Consider the following 17,307-nt stretch of genomic DNA (forward strand, 5'->3'; position numbering starts at 1 on the left):
TGTGCAGAGAGCAGGGAGCCGCGCACACTGCTTAGCGCTGGCTCCTTGCTCTCCTAGCTACAGTACACATCGGGTTAATTACACGATGTGTACTGCAGCTACATGTGCAGAGAGCAGGAGCCGGCGCTGGCAGCGTGAGAGCGGCGGAGGCTGGTAACGAAGGTAAATATCGGGTAACCACCTTGGTTACCCGATGTTTACCTTGGTTACAGCTTACCGCAGCTGCCAGATGCCGGCTCCTGCTCCCTGCTCGCTTCATTTTGTCGCTCTCTCGCTGTCACACACAGCGATCTGTGCGTCACAGCGGGAGAGCGACAACCAAAAAATGAAGCTGGACATTCAGCAACAAGCGGCGACCTCACAGCAGGGGCCAGCTCGTTGCTGGATGTCACACACAGCGACAGCGACGGGACGTCGTTGCAACGTCACAGAAAATGGTGACGTAGCAGCGACGTCGTTGTCATTGTCGCTGTGTGTGACACCACCTTAAAAGTCTGCCAAATGGACTATAACATGAAGAAGAAAAAGAATAATCGGCACATCCAGAATAAAATGTATTCTTGCTTTATTTCCACATAGAATTAATAAAAGTCCATCCAAAAAATGAAGACCCTGACATTTTTCTGACGCAGAAGAGTGTCCTTAATCAAGGATGCTCTTTTGCGTCTGAAGACTATCACTCGCGACTGAAGACTATCACTCCACACCATAATCCCAGGAGTGGTACCACTGTCACTTTCCATCTTGAAGCCCTCTTAATGGCTTTGCCCAAATATTATCATCAGATGCAAAGAATGGAGTGTGTGTAGGATCCATTCTGTACTGCAAGTTGAAATTAGACATCATATGTCAAGCTTAAGGCATCAAATAGTGTGTACAAAAAGCATTAGAGAATGTTTCCATTATATTGGACAACGAGCCAGATGTCCAGCTACAGGTGTTTCATTGGCTGTCATAATGAAGAGCAAGATCGCAGTGGAGGCTGCATTCTTCAGCGATGAGTCCAGATTTAGTCTTCTGTGCAATGACAGTGATTGGTTTGGAGACCACATGAGCAACACTATGAAGAGAACTTCACAAGGGAAAATGCCAAGCCACACGTTGTTAGTACTTCTATGAGCAGCCTCCATGACCTGAATTTTTTTTCCATCGGCTGTAGCTTCTTTGGATTTGCTTACTACGTAACAAAAAGGAATTGGATTAGCACATACATATGGATGTGCCAATTCAATTATTTTTTGTTACGTCATTTACTGTTTGTCAAATGGCATGGATTGATGCAGACACTGATGTTAGCACTCTACTTTCATTCACACAGTGAGGCTCTTTTTTTTTTCTTCATTGGACTTGTTTACCAGTCTCTTATCAAGGACATCTGTGACATCTTTGGTCAGAAAATGCAAATGGAACCGCCAGCAGTGGATCTTGATGATTTGGGTGTTCAAGCCCATTCAGTGTGCCAGAATATTTTTTAGTAAACTATTAATAACCTCATTGATAGAATGCCAAAGTGTAAGTGCATGTATTTAACTACGTGTGATGTTCATACCTGATACTGAATACATTCAAATGTTTTAAACAATTTATTTCCATTTTTTCATAATTTGCATGTCGTTCATAGAATCATAGAATAGTAGAGTTGGAAAGGACCTCAAGGGCCATCGAGTCCAACCCCCTGTGAGTGCAGGTTATCTTGAATCATCCCAGCTATATGTTTATCAATCATCAAACTTGTAATTTTCCATGACTTTTCACTCTTGTTGCAATTTCAAAGTTTAGGAGTGTATAGATGAATAAGTAAATTAATATTTTATCTCATGTTAATTTTTTATGATAGGTTGTAGATTATATTTGATACTGAATATGTCCATATATCTTTGCCAAAGACATTTGGCATGTAAAGAGTAGAACATCAAGTGATCAAGTTTCACATTACTTAGAGAGTTTATTACATAATGGAAAGATTTAGGTAGACTAAATTACATAAAAGAAAAAAAGATTGTCTCAATCTCTGAGTATAAAAATAGCACAGTAAAATAAACCTTAAAACAAAGGATAAAACATTTTGGTACTCTACAGAACAAGCTTCAGAACAAGAGCTGACATGTTGTTGAAAAAATATAAACAATATGTCCGACCTATAAAGTGGAAAATGTATTAGATGTGTAACATATTTCATCATTGCTTCAATGCAGAGCCCAGAGTTATAGAGGTTATAATAAAAAACACCTGTGCTATTATGAGTACTAAGTAGATATTTCTATATTCTTTTTTAAAAATATATTTTGTGGGAGTTTTATTTAGTGGCATCTTGTAAATATATTTTTGCTGTCATTTTTCAATTCCTATGGTGAAACCTGTGAAAAACACCAGAGAAAGCACCATACGTAGAGCATTCTGCATTTTGATAAAGAAAAAACAAATAACAGCAAAAAACATTGAACAATTTGCGATTTGATTTCTGTGAAATGTCTAAAATAGATGCCGCCATTTTACACATTTGAGCAGATTGCATCAGTCAAAGAATGCTCACATTACTCTGGGTGTGGTGGTCAGGGCTACTCAATAATGCCTCGCAGCTATCACATCCCATGGTGTATCACAGATAGTCAGGAGGCACTATCATAGCCTGGATAAAAGCAGAGGCAGGGAATACAGCGGCTATTTTGATATGAATTTGGATAGTGAAAGGATGTCAGTGGTCACACTTTATGCATAGAGATAGGAGACAAAGCTATAAAATGGTAAATAAACATTACAAAAAGTGTGTGAATGCACAGCAGTGAAGAACAGTTAACAGGCATTCTCCAATAGTCACATATGTTAAGGTCTCTTAAGGCTGTGCTTGCATTACAAATGGACATGAAATTAGTTGGATATAGTCTTAGGAGTAGTATACACATCTTTTCAGGTAATTGAATTACTTACCATTTGCTGTGAATCAAACTTTTTTGAAAAATTTAATGGAGTTTGTGAATTTGAGTTTCAATAAATTCGCTCATCTCTAATGGAAAGCAATTTAATTGAGAGTCCGTCATGAAATTCTACATTTCCCTTTGGACTTCCCTTCACAGTTACAGTTCATCAATAGGTCAGCTTTTGTTTAAAAAAAAGGGTTGTGATGATAAGGGTTATGGATTTCATGGAAACTATGTTTTAAACAACTCCACTATTACAGATTGATTGCAATTTATTAAGACCAGTGGTCTGCATGGAGATTCACTGTTAGATCGAATATATCCCCTCATCTACAGGGTCACTGAACAGGGACAAAGTAAACACTAAAACCTAGCTTTTATTGAAAAATAACCTAAAATTACTACAAAAATGCACTAAATAATTCACCTCTAATGAAAGAAAAGGAGTGACTATAATTGAAAAGCAAGAGAATTTAGATCAGCATTAAGATTGTGATTGAAAACTGATCTATGATTATTGACACATCATGAGTAGAGATGAGCCACCCCCCTAGAGTTCGAGTATGGTTCGGTTCGTCGAACGGAGGCTCCGTTCGGCGAACACCTTCGAACCCCATTGAAAACAATGGCAGGCAAACACAAACACATAAAAACACAGTATACATGTACACATACAGTTAATAAACATTGCCATAACACTTACAGGTCATCGCGATGCGTCCTGCACTCTGTTTACCGCCGCTTTTCCTTCCGATAATCGCTGTGTCCTCCCGGTAACCAGCACTGATGATAGGACCTTCTGTGACGTCAAAATAGCATGTGACCAGTCACGTGTGTATTATCTCATTGCCTACAGACTGGTCACATGGCTAGAAGTCATGCTAGGTCCTGTCAGAGCATCTCTCCGGTACGCGGTGCTCGTTTGTTTATCTCCGTGTACCGGCGAGATGCTTGGGCACATGGTCGGCTTCTCCGTTCCTGCATGTGGGCTGACTCTGTAAAGAGCGCCCACATGCAGGAACGGACTGGCTGCCACTTCTGGCGCTGTATCCAACTCTTCCATCTGCCCTGGTGACAGGTGGCTCGCTGGGTAATAATGGGGTTAGGGCTAGCTGTATATTATCAACTGGCGCTAAGTTCTAAGAAATTCATGGCGTCATGCCAATATTAAACATGGCCACCATGGATTTCTAGTACAGATAAAAAAACAACACAACACAGAGAAAAATATTTTTATTAGAAATAAAATACAACACAATTAGTGACTCCATCTTTATTGAAATAAAGAATCCCCCTCTGCAGTAATCCTGGGTCAAGGGTCCCACACCGTCCAATCCAGATCCAATATCATCTGATCGGTTTGCTGGAAGGCAAAGCGATCAGATGATGTGTCAGTTTCAAGGGCCTGAATCACATGACATAGCAGCTGATTGTATAAACGGCTTTTATACAATCAGCTGATGCGTCAGTGCAAAAAAACCCCCAAAAACTACACACTTCTGTGCAGACTCCTGTCTGACAGCAGCAGCTGATAGTTTAGCCGGCCGGGCAGTAAAAAGCCTGCCTCACCGCTCGACTTTTAGTGTCAGCTGATTCCATCAGGTGACTGCATCAGCTGATCATCGCCAAGTCTGAGAGAGAGAAAAGAGAAGAGAGAGAGGGAGAGAGAAAAAAGAGAGAAAAGAGAGAGAAAAGAGAAGAGAGAGGGAGAGAGAGAATAGAGAGAGAGAGAGAATAGAGAGAGAGAATAGAGGAGAGAGAGAAGAGGAGAGAAGAGAGAGAGGAGAGAGAAGAGAGAGAGGAGAGAGAGAAGAAAGAGAAGAGAGAGAGAATAGCAAAGAAGAGGAGAGGAGAGAGGAGAGGAGAGAAGAGGAGAGAAGAGAGAGAACGAAGAGATAGAGAAGAGAGAGAAGAGAGAGGAGAGAGAGAAGAGGAGAGAAGAGAGAGAGAAGAGAGAGAAGAGAGAGAGAAGAGAGAGGATAGAGAGAGAGAAGAGGGAGAGAAAAGAGAGGGAGAGAAGAGAGAGGAGAGATAGAGAGAGGAAAGAGGAGAGAGAGGAGAGAGAAGAGTGAAGAGAGAGAAGAGAGAAAGAAGGGAGAGAGGAGAAAGGGAGAAAGAGAGAAAGAGAGAGAAGAGAGAGAACGAGAGAGAACAAGAGAGAAAGAGAGAAAGAGAGAGAGAGAACAAGAGATAGAGAGAACAAGAGAGAGAAAGAACAAGAGAGAGCAAGAGAGAAAGAGGGAGAGAGGAGAGAGAGGAGAGAGCAATGCAGCCTCATTCCGTGAACTGCTCCGATTTTAGAGGTGTGGCCCGCGGTTCACAGCTGATGTCCGGCTCCTCCCCTCAGTGCATAATTAAATTAAATTAAATTATAATTATAAATAAATAATAATTATAATTTAAAAATATATTAAATTCTTTACCAGGGAGGCCAGGACTTGAACTTATGAACTAATGCTCCCTAGGCAGTAGCTTTAACCATTGAGCCACTGCCTCTAATGAGAAACATAGGAAGATTTGGTTATCTTGACCTCTGCATTGCAGAGTGAAGTCTCCTCTGACAGTGCGGCTCACTTCAGGTGCTGCGTGGAGAGGACACAGAGCGCTCGTGTTCTACGGGGCTCCCTGTCATCTTCATGTAGCAGAGCTGAAAGCGTCGTGTGGATTACTTCGGACCTGGATTGTTCTTTGGGGATTAATAATGAGGTAAATGAGTTTTTTTTTGTCTTTTGTTCCAAATAAAGGATTTTTTATTGTGTGTGTTTCTTTACTTTCACTTACAGGTTAATCATGCAAGGTATCTCGGGGAGACGCCTGCCATGATTAACCCCGTTATTACCCCGATTGCCACCGCACCAGTGCAATTCGGGATGAGCTGGGTAGAGTCCCGGGACGGCCGCATCTAATGGATGCGGCAATTCCGGGCGGCTGCCTGCTCATATTGTTAGTGTGGTGGGCTCCCCATAGCGTGGTGCTCTCCATCCTGACAATACCAGCCTCCAGCCGTGTGGCTTTATCCTGGCTAGTATCAAAATTGGGGGAAACCAAATTTTTTTTTTTAAATTATTTATTTATTTTACTGTACGATATAGAGCCACCCACCAGCGGCTGTGATTGGTTGCAGTGAGACAGCTGTCACTCATCGTCGGGGCATGTCTGACTGCAACCAATTATGGGCGCCGGTGAGCGAGGAAGGCAGGGAATACCTGATTGAATAATGAGCAGCAGCCATTTTCAAAAAACGAAAAACCGCCGGAGCTTTGTGACAGCCATGCAGCGAGACGCCCGTGATCGGTGAGTAGGAAAGAGAGAGGGATTGTGCTGGGGACGCAGGACGCATGCAGATACGCAACGTGCGCACATACTGTGAAAAGCCACGCTTTTGGTGATCGAACCGTTCTCGAACATAACTCGAACTGCCGAACTTTAAGCAAATCGTTCGAGTTCGTCGAACGACTCGAACACCCCCCAAAATCACTCGAACTTGAAATTGGCGAAGTGTTCGACTCGAACATCGCTCAACTCTAATCATGAGTCAGCAAATAATAAAAAAAAATCATCTGCTAATGGGCAAAAAACATGTGCCCTTCACTAAATCAAGTGTCCATATTCTAAATCCGATGACAGAATTGTTGTAATACATCAGGAAACTTTGTTATGCATATATAGCACCCCTGAAGGTTTCAGGGTGCTACAAAGACCTGCATCCTCTCCTTGGGTGCAGGGCCTACCCTCAAAGGTCCCAGGGAACTCAGTGCCACTACCACCACAACACAGAAAATCTCAGCTAACGCACCCAACCAGTGACTGCTGGTCAGATACTAGGGGGTTGCGCTAGCTGTCTATTAGGCCAACCCAGGGAGACTAGGAAGACTGGTGGGTGGGGACAAGTCAGTCAAGTGCAGAGCTCCAGAAAGAGAGGAGCTGGAAGTAGAGTGCAGAGCTCCAAGGAGTGAGGAGGTAGGAGGGGAACCTGCCAGCTGGGTGTGTAGCGGTGACCCAGGAGCAAAGCGGACAGTTGCCAGTCAGGGGTGACCTGTACCTGAGGTTTGCCAAGGACACTGTCTAGAGGGTGCAGTGGACGCCAAGACAGTGCAGCAAATCCCTCTGGAACTGTGCACGGACGGGGCACAGGGCCTTAGATCAGGGAAGAGCTTCAAGCGCCTTGATAATTAACCTGCCATGTACCAGCCCTACAGGGTCCATGCTGCCAGCTGGATGGATAATTGGGGTTGTAAAACAGCCGGAGAACCAAAAATTTCAGGCTTGGGATCTCACCACAGACTTCAACACAAAGAGCAAAGGTAGAGCAACTGGATCACACAGTGGTACTGACAGTACCAGGACCGCAACGGGCGTCCCAGAGCTCTGAGTGAGTAAGGACTTGGTTTACTAACTGTGAGTGGTTCCTGTCTCCTTCACCATCCCCCTCATTCAGCAACATGATAACCAGCAGTGTGTGTTCCGGTTTTCCTGCATTATCAACCCTATCCAGCACCACGATAACCAACTGTGTGTGTCTCTGTTTCCTGGATTGGGCACCTAATCAAACACCAAGAGGTCTCATAGACTGTTCCTGCACTATCCACCTCATCCAACACCACGAGAGCACTGGGGCCTTCCCTACCTGCGGAGGGACTCATATCTAGCTGCTCCATTCGATCAGCCCCGGCCTCCTTACACAGCAGCGGCGGTATACCTGTTACTGCAACCCGCAGGTGGCGTCACGAATACTTCTCCTTTGTAAATACACCCTTCATTGAGTGTCCACTAAACCCGGGTCCGAGCAGCTTGCCTGCCTAGTGGGGGCACACATAAATGTCTCGTCTCCACCAGAGTCCGCTCCTGCGACTTCTACTTCAATGATGAGGCTCCGTATTCCTGCTGTGGGCAGTGCTGGTGATAGGGGAGGAGTAGGATCAGTGGTTCTGCTTTGCATAGGCTCCGCCCATCCACTAAGCAGGGTTTGACTGGGACCTTCAGTACCACTGGCTGACTGTGGTGGTGTGTGCCTTCCAGATGAAGTTACCACCATTCAGCCACAGCCAAAGGGAAGGCACCACACCCTTCTCATTCCTCCACACGTCTGTTGGTTACCACCAGATAAAGGCTTGGTATACTTACTGCTGTGTCTCTGGTTCACAATTGATCCCTGTTTTTTTTACCTCTGCCTGATCCTTAACTATTCACCTGCCTGCCTGCCAGTTGTGTACCTCACTGTCATCTCCGGATTTTAACCCTAGCCTGATTTAGTGACCACTCTTTTGCCCGTTGATTTTTCCCCTATTGTACCTGATGACCATTCTCCTCTAGGCAGTGACCACCTGGACCTTGTAGTAATTTCAGATCCCTGTATAGGGGTTAAAAGGTTTCGGGGTTCTCAGGGTCCTGCAGAGTGGGTGGCTTGCCTCTAATCTGTCTGTAACAGTCACCCTGTGTCTGCAGTCCCAGACAGACATCACAATAAGTTTACCCAAGTGATTTAAGCACTTGGAAATCATTGAAAAATATTGTACAGAACAAGTAATACTTCAACAATTACCTGATCTACATAAAAGTTTTTATTGTAAACTGTATAAGAAACTGTAACAAAAGCAGGAGGACAAAAAGAGTAAAGTGCAAATAAATGTTTTATTGTTAAGGAACACCTCTCCCCCTGATGAAATGATCTTATTATCTTGATCATGAAACGTATATGTCGGGGCTTCTCCTCCAGGGGGTCCTCCTCGCTGCTTCTTTGGCCTTTGTGTAACCTTTATGGGTATGTTTATCTAACTGTTTGGGTCTGGCTGCTTCAACTGGGGTTCCTCATCCTTATTGTTTTTTACTTGGTACTCATTAGCACCACCCTGTGGATATTCTATGTACCCTTTTGTAAACATGGTTTTGCAGCTATAATGTTATCCTGCCACTTGGAGTCTTTATATCCCTTTGTACCATTATCCCTGTGAATTGCATTTCTGTGATCCTTGTGATATCATGTCTCTACGTATGAAACATTAACTTAAGAGTATGCAATTCTACTATTATGATGTACTTAGTACTGGTCTGTACGACTCTTTGTGCACACTAATTGACTTGCAAACCCTTGTATTCACTTTTTCTGTACCCGGGGTGCTTGTATTTGAATTATTTTACATGACCTATGTAGGACCCAGACTGTCAGCCTCTACCCCTTTGTATTCTAACTTGTAAATCTGCATTTTTACAACTATTTTCTACACAACTGGCTCAAATTGCTGCTGATCTCCTTTATGCCAGCTGTTCCTTAACAATAAAACATTTATTTGCACTTTACTCTTTTTGTCCTCCTGCTTTTGCTATGCCTTGAGTGTGCTATACAGGGGCCATGTCTTGGTTATCCTGTGTATTTACTTTTTGGTCAATTTTTGTACTGTATAAGAAACTGTAATGGCGCAATAAAACTTCAAAACCAGAAGGTTGCGATTTGTTCTGAATGTGTCATCATGCATTAGTTTGTTAAATTCCGGCCTTTATTTTAGCTTCAGTTTTCAGTGTGCTAAACATCTGAGTCAAATCCTGGAAACCATTTCCATTACTATCAATTGCAACTACAAAATGTTTTTATTAAACCATGGTTTAATTGAAGTGGTGGAAGATAAACTTGAAGTGGATCGACCGGTGATGTGTTGTACATTGTTCTGACCAACTGTGTGTTTGAATCTGAGAGGCCATTATCTCATATATTAATGATTGCTGTCATCCCGACTGTTCCATAGGCACAAGAAATACATACGCTTTGTGTACACTAGCTGTAAGGCAAGCAGAAGTGCTACCACTTTCAGTTCAGCACAAGTTTTTCATTTATGTTCTGAGTATTTCATCATTTTCAAATTTAACTCCATAAAAACATGGGTCTTATTCATTCCAATCATATGAGCCAATGGATGGTTTTTCCTTACTATTGTGTAACAAGACAGCTTTCAAACTCGTTTTGCTGGAGTCTATGAATAACCTACATTCATCAGAAACGTGTACCATCTAACTCCATCATAAGATCAATTTCATCAGTTCAGAAACAGCCATCGCTTTCCATTGCTTAGTATGCAGCTAACTTGGTGAGTCAATGATGAAAGTGTGAAACTGTGGTGCCTTGTTGTAGCAAATTCCATTCCCAAAGTCTAGAAGCTTGTAGTTCTGTTTTTTCTTTAGATAATGACAGATCTATTACCAGGTAATCTAAATATGATTGGCTTAGCAAGTGCGGCTGACCCACTGATTGTTCTGGATCAGGAAATACATCATGCAAATCAACATCATGTCAATCTTCATCTTCTTCATAATCAGGAACAGAACCATGAGTTTTAATTGCCGTTCCGGCAGGCATTGAATTCTCTACATTTTGGAGGACTGGTTTAAGAGCAGACTCACAGTTAGGATATTCAATCTGCGACTTGTTTTTCTTGAGAAATTCCATATTTCCCACAGACCGCGAGTGATCTATGGAGTCTCATTCTCAGAACATGCTCATAACGAAGCAACTTAGGAATTGATGGGTGTCATGGGCCATTACTCCATTCCATTACATTGTCAATTTCAGATTTTCTTATTAATAAATAAATTTACCCCAGCCAGAGCCTAAGTCCAGTGTTTCGCCTAGTGAGCATGCTCAGCCTGATTGTGCCATTCCTGAGGCTAAGTCTTCAGTTCAGGCTACTGAGCATGCTCCTACACATAAGGGCACTTTACACGCTGCGATATCGCTATTGACATCGCTAGCGAGCATACCAGCCCCCGTCGGTTGTGTGTCACGGGCAAATCGCTGCCCGTGGTGCACAACATCGCTTACACTCGTCACACGGACTTACCTTCCCTGCGACGTCACTCTGGCCGGCAAACCGCCTCCTTTATAAGGGGGCAGTTCGTGCGGCGTCACAGCGACGTCACACGTCAGCCGTCCAATAGAAGCGGAGGGGCGGAGATGAGCGGGCAGAATATCCCGCCCACCTCCTTCCTTCCTCATTGCCGGTGGACGCAGGTAAGGTGATGTTCCTCGTTCCTGCGTTGTCACACATAGCAACCAGCGGCATGCACCACCAACGATATTATGAAAAGGAGCGACGTATCAACGATTAACGATTTTTGACATTTTTGTGATCGTTGATCATCGCTCCTAGCTGTCACACGCTGCGATGTCGCTAACGACGCCGGATGTGCGTTACTAACGACGTGACCTGGAAGATATATCATTAGCGATGCCGCCACGTGTAAAGCACCCTTTAGTGCAAAAAGCCTCTTTGCACAGGTACTTGGACATCGTGCCGTGTGTAAGTCCTGTGTTGTGCCTACCGAGCATTCTCAGTCTGATTTCTGAGACTGTTGTTCAGGCTACTGAGCATGCTCAGGCCCTTAGTGTATTAGAGGCTAGGTCTTTTAAGGACCTCACTGGGCATGTCCGTGAGCTGGCAGGCCCTGATAGGCCAGCATGCATCAGGTGTCCTGATGATGTGGCCACTCTGGACTGGCTCGCGGAGGCCTGCCCCTTTGACATGGCATTTCACCATTGGTCGTCAGACGATGACTGGTGAGGTGTTTGGGGCGTGGCTGCCATGAGGTCATCAGTGATGTGGCAGTTCTGGATTGGCCGCTGGTGAGGTCACTGATGACGTGGCACTCCGCTATTGGACCCTGGAGGTGCCATTGTGGTCCACCCTGGGTTTTTGGGTGGACCCAGGTTATTGGGGCTGGAGACAACATGGAGGTGCGCAGTCTTCTCCTATGCTCAGAAAGAGCACACCTCCATGTTTAGAGCCTCATTGCGGCATAAGCCTTTAGATTGGAAGTGGTAGGTAGAGATAGGTGCCCGATGCCGGCCACGTCAAGACACCAGTGGCTGGCCACAATAGGGTCAGGCGCTGTGCTTCCCTCCTACTGTCCAGTCCTGCTAGTGCAGCCCAGTGGAGTAAACTGGGCTGCGGCTGCTGCGCCACCTGTCCTCTTCGAATCGGCTTCCCAGTCAATGCTACTGGTGTGACCACCTGGCCTGACGTGTCCTGTACACAAGTGGCCAGTTGAGAGCCCCGGTTTCCAGAAACGCTAATCGGGGGACCGCTCGGTCTGACGTGTCCTACACATGTGGCCGACAGGGCGCTTCGCGGTGGTCTTCCGGTCAATGCTACCTGGGCACTACCCGGCCTGATGTGTTCCCTGCACACGTGCTTGGTGTAGTGCCACAGGCACGCCAAAACGCTAACTGGGTTGTCATCCGGTCTGACGTGTCTCTACACACGTGATCAGTTCCCAGGTCTCCTGTGCAGTTAACAGGGGTGCCTCACTGTTAGGGGTGTAGCCCACACCCCTGCACCTCGTGGTTCTGTATTCTCTGCCTAACCTTCGGGTTGCCAGCAGCTCCTTTTCCATCTGGGAACACAGTGGACCCCGACTGGCGATTGGGAATACACTACCTTATCCTAATCTGCCAGTTCCCCCCGTAACACCATCTGTCTCTGAAACTTCCTGATATTTAATAGTGAACATAGGTAGTATAAGTAAAAAAAACATCATTACAGCCATTTATTTGCCAAATGTTGAGAAGAGGCCCCATCTTGTGCAAAGTGCTACCATTGAACTTCACTCCCCAAAATCAGTGTCTTGTACAATTGCGGTTTCTTTTACCCCATCTGTCTTATCCTCTCTGTGTCTTTAACCTAGCGCGAGACTAGCGTTCCTCTGACATGTGGACTAGACAGGGTTGTGTTTAGGGAAAGATAGGGAGAGGAATATGATTGCCACACAATTGAAAGAACTCATTATCTTGACACCAAAATTATCATTATCTTGACAAAATGACACCAGAATCACTGCATGCACTTACCTGAATCTCTGACGCCATTTTATTGAAGACCCAGTGGAGACGAATATGAGTGGTGGCGGCTCATGCACAGATACACTTTTTTTCTCCATCAGAGAATTTGTCCCCACTGCTCATAGTTATCTCCATAGTTTCCTCAGTAAAATGGTGCAGAAGATTGTGGCATGCGCATGTGCTGATTCCGGCACCATTTTATTGAAGACAACATCACAATAGCAATGCACATGTGCTGCCAATATTAATAAAGGTAGTGGCAGTGTAAAATTTAAATAAAGAAAAGGGGGAATGATTACAGTTCACCCCCCTCACAAAGTCACGCTGTAATGCTCAAGCCACTGCACCAATGACATCACGTCTCAAGGTCGAATAAGGATTATTGTGCAATCAAGCCATGAATTTATTATCGAAAGCGGGCTTTACATGCTACAACATATCTAGCGATGTGACGGCGGGGTCAAGTCATAAGTGACAAACATCCGGCATCATTAGTGGTGTTGCAGCGTGTGACAACTACGTGCGACTGCAATTGAACGTAAAACCGTTCATCGCATACACGTCGTTCATTTCCTAAAAACTGCACGTCGGGTTGTTCAATGTTCCCGAGGCAGCACACATTGCAGTGTGTGACACCCCGGGAACGATGAACAGATCTTACCTGTGTCCCGCCTGCAATGCGGAAGGAAGGAGGTGAGTGGGATGTTTACGTCCCGCTCATCTCCGCCCCTCCGCTTTTATTGGCCGGCTATCGTGTGACGTCGGTGTGACGCCGAACGTCCCTCTCACTCCAGGAAGTGGATGTTCGCCGCCCACAGCGAGGTCGTATGGAAGGGTAAGTACGTGTGACAGCTTTTAATCGATTGTGCGACATGGTCAACAAATTGAACGTGCCACACATATGATGGGGGCGTGTCACATCGCATACGATATCGAATGCTTAATTGAAAGGTGTAAAGCAGGCTTAAAAGTATCATTTTAATTTGCATCCTAGGGCCATTATTGCACTGCCTCTAATTTATAGGGCAAAAAATGGTGGTTGGTTCCCTTTAAGTAGTTTGTCTGATCTGCTAAACTCTGCATGAAAAGGTGGAAATCAGCTGTTCTGAGTTTCCCATTTACCTCTGCTATAAAAACATTTCCAGCTCAAGGAGTTGCTGGTAATAGCTCTGCTATAGCTGGCCTCTAAAGAGAACCTGTGAGTTGTCGACCAGGAAGTCATTTTGGAAGCTGTAGCTGGAAGTTGCTGTATGGAAGTTGTGTTTGTGTTTTCCTTTTCTTAATCCCTTTTCAGTTTGTCTTATTGATTGATCCATTCCCCTTTACTCCTTCCTGTAGTTTGGAGTATTTTGTACGATTGCTGTTTCTTTTACCCCTGCCTGTATTATCCTCTCTGGGTCTTTATCCTAGAGTGGAACTAGTGTTCCTGCTGCCCTGCACATTAGACAGGGTTCTGTTCAGAGAAAGACAGGGATAGGAATGTGATCGCTGCACAGGGTGAAGGAACCTATCCAGTGATGTCAGGGATCAGGGAGCCCAAGGCTTAGTCACTTAGTCACACCCCTCTCAAGGTAAGCCTGGTTCTGGGACATTGGGCCCAGGTCCCTCTCTCCCCTCCATCACTATATCGTGACACCCAGTCTGTGGCTAGCCTTTAAAGGAGACCATGATTTTTTCTACAGCTGAAACCAGAAGTGTACATGCGCTATCTAGACACATCTGCATGTTTTTGCTCGCACCTACCTTTTCAACTTTGCCCATAAATTTTCAATAGGATTTAGAAAAGGGTTTGTAACGGCCACTCCAAAACATTGAATTTCTTATCCTTAACCCTAGAACGCATACCTGGGGCCTCGCAGGCCTGCTAGGTTACTTGTTTTCTATGGTAGATTTCTATGGTTGCGCCTTCTAGGGTTAAGCCACTTTGTAACCAGTTTGGCAGTATGCTTCGAGTCAGGGGTACTTTGCACACTGCGACATCGCTAGCTGATGATAGCGATGCCGAGCGCGATAGTACCCGCCCCCGTCGCACATGCGATATCTTGTGAAAGCTGCTGTAACGAACATTATCGCTACGGCAGCTTCACACGCACTTACCTGCCCTGCGACGCTCTGGCCGGCGACCCGCCTCCTTCCTAAGGGGGCGGATCGTGCGTTGTCACATGGCAGGCGGCCAATAGAAGCGTCCCTTCCGCATTGCCGGTGGACGGCGGGCGCAGGTAAGGAGATGTTTTTCGGTCCTGCGGCTTCACACACAGCGATGTGTGGAGCTCCAGGAACGACAAACAACATCGTACCTGCGGACGCACTGACATTATGAAAATGAGTGACGTGACACAGGTCACCGATTTTTGACTGTTTCACGCTCGTTCATCTTTTCTCCTAGGCTTTACACGTTGTGACGTCATTACCGGCGCCAGATGTGCGTCACTTTCGATTTGACCCCGATGATATCGCAGTAGCGATGTCGCAATGTGCAAAGTACCCCTTATTGTCCATTTGGAAGACCCATTTCCGCCCAGGCTGATGTTTTGAGATGTTTCTTCAGTATTGCCACATAATCTTCTTTCCTCATATTGCTATTTTGTGAAGTGTACCAATTCCTCCTGCAGTAAAACATCCCCACAACATGATGCTGCCACCCCCGTATTTCACAGTTGGGATGGTGTTCTTAAACTTTAAAGCTTCTCTCTTTTTCCTCCAAACTTAACATTCCTGAGGAATAGGACAGCACAGTCCTTGAAATGCATAGTGCAATAAAATAAATTATTCCTTCATTTATGGTCTGCAGTGCCCTGTTACATACCGTTTCCTATCTCTTTGCATATTTGCAATTGAAAAGGTGTATGGTGCAGCAGCAGAGCAGGAAGGATCTATCCACCTCCATCACAGGAGGGGATTGATTGCAAATACACCAGCTTCCCTGCCCGGCCAGTCACCTGACCACATCTATTGTTACTCACCCGACTACAGCAGCCTGAAGAGGAACTGACAAACCTTCCCTGTCACATGTGGAGACACTGCTCCACCAACAGCTATAGATCTCTCTGTGTGCCAGTGTCTGAGTCCAGGCGCTCACTGTAGTTGTAGTACCTCGCATTTACTTTATGCTCACCACTTTTAGCAGGTTGATACAGGAGCGCACCCTGTTTTTTTTATTTTTACATTCAATGAAGTATCATGGCACTGATAATAAAATGCACAATAAGTATATAAACAAGGCAGTGTCCACAGATAAATAATATAATTCCAAAACGCACAATACCTAGCTGTAGAGCCTCACCTTAAGGCCTGTTTCACACGTCAGTGATTCTGGGACGTTTGTGCTTTTTTTTAAACGTACCAGAATCACTGACATACGCAGACACATTATAATGAATGGATCTGCTCACACGTCAGTGATTTTTCACTGCACGTGTCTCCGTGCAGCGTACCCGCATGTCCGTGATTGCCGCACGGAGACATGTCCATTTTTTTCTGGAATCACTGATGTCCCACGGACCACGCAATGGTGTGGTCCGTGAAACACGTGCCAACAAAAAACGTGCTTTTAAAATAAAAATCATTTTTACTCACCCGGCTCCAGCGATGTCCTCTGCAGCCCGTGCAGCTTGCTGCTTCTGAGCCGGCTCAATTCTGTCGCACATATTCATGATGCATGACACAGCCGACCCGGAAGCAGCTGCTGCGGGGCTCAGCGCTTGTCGGATGCTGCACCGCGGGAGCGCTCAGCACCATGGACAGCGGGAGCGGGCGCAGGTGAATTAATCTCTAAGTGCAATCACGGGCCACGGAGAACGGAGCCCGGATTGCACTTAGATAACCCACGTGTGCCGTGAATCATGGCACACGGAGGGACATGTGCGTGTTTTTACACGCCAGTGAAAAACGTCAGTGTTTTTCACTGACGTGTGAAACGGGCCTTAGGGTAATGTGGCAGTGAGTTATTAGAGGGATGTTTTTCGTTGTCATTATGATTTAGAAAGAGAAAACACAGTAGTTTGACAATAAATGGCTTCACCCAACCACTAACCAGGAGTGGGAAAAAAGTTTTTGTGTTATCATTCACATTCTCTGAAAAAAGGCCAAGAAAGCAAAAAATCTGGTATGTAATCTTTTGAGCACAACTGTATACATGTTTGGTATCTAAAAACTCATACTGACCTGGGCAATAATAATGCTAGGTCAGTTTTACCATATAGCGAACATGGTAAATTAAAAAAACACTTGGAATTTTTTTTCTCATTTTTCCAGTACAATATGTGGGAGAATGAATAGTGTTTTTAAAATGTGCAACTCGTTCTGCAAACAACAAGCCCTCATATGGCTATATTGCCCAAAAAAATAAAAAAAAGTTAGAGCTTTTGGACAAAAGGGAGGAAAAAAACAAAAAAATAAAAATGACTGTGTGGGGAAGGGAATAAACAATAAAAAAAACAAGCATTAGCAATAAAAAATGTTAATAGAAATGTCCATATAAGTGTGCACTTAATGTATATTCATATAGCTGCTTAACAGGTAAAGTCAATAGATGCAGGCTTGCAAGGTGAATATCGCAATAAC

At 44.8% G+C, this 17,307-nt stretch overlaps 1 protein-coding gene across 1 annotated transcript in view; it reads right to left on the reverse strand.

Moving 5' to 3' along the window:
* The window catches only part of ADAMTS19 (ADAM metallopeptidase with thrombospondin type 1 motif 19), a 422,212-nt gene that overhangs the window by 69,539 nt on the left and 335,366 nt on the right, over nucleotides 1–17,307 (reverse strand). The gene's annotated exons all lie outside the window — the stretch shown is intronic.

This window comes from Anomaloglossus baeobatrachus, chromosome 1 (genome assembly GCF_048569485.1).
Source record: "Anomaloglossus baeobatrachus isolate aAnoBae1 chromosome 1, aAnoBae1.hap1, whole genome shotgun sequence".
NCBI classification, from domain to species: domain Eukaryota; kingdom Metazoa; phylum Chordata; class Amphibia; order Anura; family Aromobatidae; genus Anomaloglossus; species Anomaloglossus baeobatrachus.